Source organism: Euprymna scolopes, chromosome 38 (assembly GCF_053919585.1).
Source record: "Euprymna scolopes isolate OS-2025 chromosome 38, ASM5391958v1, whole genome shotgun sequence".
NCBI lineage: Eukaryota > Metazoa > Mollusca > Cephalopoda > Sepiida > Sepiolidae > Euprymna > Euprymna scolopes.
This window is the reverse complement of record NC_136519.1, coordinates 62,016,536-62,022,535: the sequence shown is the minus strand read 5'-3', so window position 1 is coordinate 62,022,535 and position 6,000 is coordinate 62,016,536.

Here is a 6,000-nt window from a genome sequence, read left to right as displayed (position 1 = left end):
TTACTGTAAAACATTTACTAACTGAATGCACTGATCTTTCACAAATTAGGAAAAAACACTATAAAGAAATAGATCTTCAAATAATCTTCAAAGAGAACACCACCAGAAAAATCTTATCTTACATTAAAGAAATAGGACTCTTCCAAAAAACTATAACCTGTAAAAACCTTATATTCTGCAAAAGCATCCTGCAAGACAGAGAACAAAAATGATAAAATCCATTATAAAACAACCAAACCAAAAGTTACGAACTAACGATTGAAAATACAAAGAGCTTCAAGAATAAAAGTCTCCTATAAAATAACTGGATACAACATCAAATGCTATCCCCAAAATGACTAGATTCAGCATTGAATGGCCCAGAAGGGGTTGATAGAAAAAAAAAACAAAAAAAAAAAACAGCATTGAATGACCCACAAAGGTTGATATGCTGATTAAATAACCCATCCATCCATCTATTACATAAGTTTTTGTGTTTAAACTTATGTTAAAGTATGTATTTGGTTCAAAACAAACTTAGTGTCTGCTCTTTGAGTTAAATTTTTTTTAAATGGTTGCCCAATAACCCCTGCAGAAGTGTTATGTAGTAGGTCGAACACAAGAGAGTATTTGTTAGTTGTTATCTGTCTGTCGATCTATCTATTTATCTATATATGTATTATTGATGTATTTATCTATATATGTATTATTGATGTATCTCTCTGTCTGGTTATCTATCTGTTTCTGTATCTATCCAGATCGATCTATCTATCTAACTGGAGAGATCAACAAGAGATGAATATGAAGAATGTTTATAAAATCTGTCAAAATAATTATATCAGAGACAAGTTTACCAGAAGTAGCTGGTCAGCTGACGGAACTATGTGTATGCTACATGGATCAGGTTAGCTGGAGATCATAGAGAGTCGGAATTTGGACGTTGAGCAGGGCGGATGGTTTAACAGGTCATCCTCCCCTTCACTGGGGAGGGAGCTGACATGTGTCAAAATAGGGTCCTAGAATTAACCATGCAATCAAAGATATTCACTTTCCGTTCTTCTGTGATCGACACCTGGGAAAGTAAATAAAAACTATTAAACCAACCAACATTCTTGGAAGTGATTGAATATTCGTCCAAACAGGTTCCAGCCTCCTCTCCAAGAGCAAGATGAATTCTAGGTGAACAAGATCAACGACGCATGAAGGTATGTCCAAAGTACATGTATCACACACGCACACACATGAACAATTAGATATAAATATAACATAAATAGACAGCAGCAACATAACTTAGGGCTCAGAAAGTGAAGAATCACCAACCATAGACATTTAGTGACATGAATATACACATCAGGATGAACCCTTCGTCCCAAGTACGCATATCGGCATATGGTGCTATCGTACACATTACACCATTTTTGGAACACCACCATACAACAGAAGGACCATTGATAACCACTCAAAATCGAAAATTAAACAAACGCTGGTAGAAACTAGTGTTAGGACAATTAATCGGAATCAGGAATAAGAAAAATCAGAACTTTTTGGGATATCGGAATCGGAAAAATTATAGTCTAATTTCTGATTCTTTAAAATTTTAAAATAAAAAAATGAAACAAGCACAAATTGTATTATTTTTTTTATGAGAAGTTGTTCCTTTACAACACATAAGACTGAGAAAGGCCACAGAATGAGTTTTAAATTTCATGTACAGATTTAACATTGATTCAAAGTTTAATTTATTTTATTTATTGGTCATTTATCAATGAGAGAACTTGCCTTATTGCCTTTGCAATCGTTTTGCATCTATTTGCTAAAATGTCTGTGCCCTCATCCATTCCCAGATGTAGACACTCCAAACCTAATTTAATTTGTTTTTATTAGTTTTTATTGTAAATATTCTAAAGTTCATGGATTTTAAAAAGTTTTTCGCACCTATTTGATAAATGGCTATATGGTGTCTATCAGAGACTTCACACTTTAATATCAAAGATTTAACATGCTTGGCTTTTTTCTTTTTTTTTTTCTTGCACTGGTTTTCACAACATCCTTTGAAATATTTCATGTTTCCTTATATTTTGTTTGGTTTTCGTACAAGTAAAAATATAGATGAAAATCTCACAAATTTATCAAAATTTTGGATAGAATAAATAAAGAGCAAACATTGAGAAGTTTGTTAACTTAAAAAAAAAAACAACTTTCATTTACATTTAAAATACCCCAAACATATGAGATTCTACTTTTTTAAGCGATTATGTGTGAGCACACTGAAACGTTATTTTAGAATTAAGAATGGGGGTTCAGTTTAGATATAAATATAATGTAAACTGATCCTATTTCGGTACATTATAACTTTTTAAGCAGTTCAGTAATTTTTACCACTAATTTTAAGGCTAATCAGCAAAATCATAAAATCACATGTAATTGCTATATTTTTCGTATTGCCACTCGTACTTAAGGTTAGTGGTAGGAAAGGAGCGTGCGTGGTTTTTATGACTTTTAACAATATTAATACGATAGTGTGTATGTTATTTATTTTGTGTCACAATTACATCTGAGTGACATTTCTTATAATAAATAATTTTACCAAGAATTCTTTATAAGTTTTGGTTTCGGTTTAAATTATAGCTGATGGCACTCAAGTCATTTATTTTCTTATGAAGAATTCTTGGTAAAATCATAAGTTTTGGTTTCGATTTCGATTATAGCTGATGGAACTCCAGTGATCCAGTTTTTTAATAAATAATTTTATCAAGAATTCTTCATAAATTTTGGTTTCGGTTTCGATTTCGATTATAACTGAAGGAACTCAAGTTGATGCACCAAAGTCATATGGATATATTTTTTTTATTTTTTAAATCGCAACTTTATAATGTATAAAATCGATAGAACATTAACTCTATAATAATATATACAAAATCTGCAAGAATTAAAATATCATATTTAAGCGCACTTTATGACTCGGCTATGCCAGGCGTTCCTGCTAGCTTAGATGAATACTTTTGCAGTTTTAACAAGAATTACAATAATATTAGAGCATCTCTATTTACGCCATGAATACCAACATCAATATATTACATATGAATGAGTCTCTGTGGAATTTCCACAGGTCCTGCTAGTTGTTATTATTTGCATCTCATTTTTGTTTTTACAGCAAAGCAAATCAATTTAATAACCCACCAAATTTATATAATTAAAATAAAATTTAAACATTCATCAAATTTTTTCTATTGGAGAAAAAATATACCCGGAAATTATGCGGGGTTTATGTAATAATTTGAAAATTTACACTCCCCCCCCTAAAAAAACAACAAATCTCTAATTAAATATTTATAAATATTAAAAGAATCAGAATCAAATATTTAGAAAGGAATCCATAATTGGATCGGAATCTGGAAAAATTTTGGAATCGTCCCATCACTAGTAAAAACACATAAATGAATGTTAACAATCACTCAAAAATGCTATGTTTTACAAGTATTTTGTTTAATTTTCAATGTTTGAGCGATTAGACAAGATTAAAAGAGCCATTCCATGTCACATGTGTTACAGTTTGGAAGGATTTTCAGCGATAACATTAATTTAAAATCGCCCTTATAATACTTTACTCTCTTTTCAGATTGTCTACTCTTTCATGTAGTACATAAAAAAAAACGTACCTATGACCATTTTTTTTTTATAATAGTCTTGTTTCTAGCATCACTTGCATTACATTCAGATGGGAAGGATATTTTAAACATTGTTAAACAATGTATAAACTATAAACTGTGTTTTTTTTATAAAAATGTGTTTTTCTTAATTTTTATGGAGTTTTCTAATTATTACAAGTCTTTTAGTAGTTTTCTAATTATTACAAGTCTTTTAGTAAATATTTATTCATTGAACCCCTGAGAATTAAGGTATTTGTTGTCACGCGTGTTACCCTTGCGAAATCTCATTGATTTCCAAAGTTCTGTGAAGTGGGAAAATACTCAAATTTGGCAACCAATCAGAATAAAGTATTTTCTTAATCTTAGTTTTTGTCCTAAGTGAATTTGGTCATTTGGTTTGGACCGTACCGTCCCTTAAAGTTCAAGCTTTATAGCATAAACAATTTTCATTAAAAAGATTTCAAACATGCACAGGTTAGTGTAAAAACCTTTATTTTTTCATATACATACATGAAAAAATAAAAATATGTACATACATGGAAAAATAAAAATATAAAAATATATCGAGTAGTTTTTTTTGGAAACTGTTTGAACGAACACATATATATAAGAAATTGGCCCTCTTGCCGTTTAAGGAAACTTAAATATGAAGAAGAACGTAAGTCGTGTTACAAAGGTAGTAAGAATACCACTTGATTGGATAGTAAAATTGGAGTTATTTCATAAATAAAATGAAATATTGAAATTGACAATATTAGAAAACAATATTTTTTTAATCAGATAATTTTTATTAAATATAGAAATTTTTAAAAAATTATTTAGATTTTTTTTTTATTGAATCACTTCCGCGTAATTTTATAAATAAAATGACAAACAAATAAAGATAATCAGAAATGATAATAATGAAACAGTATTGAAATTGACGGTGCCCGGAAAACTCGTCCCAGGAAAACTCGTCTCCGGAAAATCCGTACCCGGAAAACTCGTACCTGGACTACTCCCCTTTTTTCTTTGCTAGGTAGGAAAACTGGTCCCTTATTGAATGAATATCTGAAAACACATTTTATTACCGTTCTTGAAGGAGATATTGTTTTTAAAAAGACTATGCACCCCCATAATATTTTTAAAAATTATTTTTAACTCTTGCTTAAAAAAAAAAACTTGATCACGGAGTCAAGATACGAAAAACGAAACCAAATATTTATTTAAAAAATACTCTAGTTTTAACACTTTTTGTGTCATTACGAAACAAAAATAAAGAAAGAAAACACGTATTATCAAAGAAAGCAATTATTTTATTTAGAAGAATTAATTCAGTTTAAATAATTCTTGTGTCATTACAAAACAACAAAAAAGAAAACATGGTCTTATGTAATTTTGGTACCGCGCTGAAATAATAACGTTATTATTTCGAAACCCAGGAGGGGTGGGTATCATTTAAGTCATTTCGAGGCACTTGTGCACTGCAGTACTTAAAAATATACAAATTTATTTTCTTTTGGAGGCTCGTTTTAAAACTATATCTACCTCAGTATTTTCTTTAATTTTCGGACATTTTTTTGTTAAAAATTATTTACTAAGTAATGTTGAGTGCGCCATTACTTGTTATTTCTTTTTAACTAAATAAACTCTTTAAAATAAGTTTAAACACCCAAAACTTACAAAGTGTTATGTCAGGTTTCTATTAATAATAACAGGACAAGGATATGTGACCGTTCAGACCAACATGGCCGACTGACCAAGTCTTGTTTATTCACGTTTACGTCCGAGAGTTTACATTATAAACATTGAACAAAGGGGGACAACTCCCACCGATCCAAGGGACATAACATCTCCCTTTTTTATTTTATTTAATAATGTTTAATGTTCTTTTACTATATGGTCTCTCTCTCTCTCACACACACACACACACACACACACTTGATATATCTATTAAAAGAAAAGAGTTCATTTATTTACTTTTATATATATATATATATTTGTATATACATATATTATAGGTCTAGTTTAATAGGTGGTCTTGACTGACGCCCAGATCTGGTTGTTGTATACTCAAGAGAGAGGTGAGAGTGGGGCATGCTGTTTTGACTGTTTCTTCCCTAGGTAGATGACTGTCTTCATGGGTCTCCGATGTGTGAGCCTCGACCATTTCTGGTGGTTTGGGTACAATGTGTCGTCGATTGCGTCGGATTATTGTCCCTTCTTTGGTCCGTAGAATGTAGGAACGTGGTGTGTTTGCCATTCCAACAACGATGCCTTCCTGGTTTGGGGGGTTGGAGCTTCTGACCCATACCGGTGTGCCATTTTCGAGTGGTTGTAGCTCTTTAGCTTTTTTTGATAGGCGGTGTGTAAGTTGCTGTTGAGCCTTCTG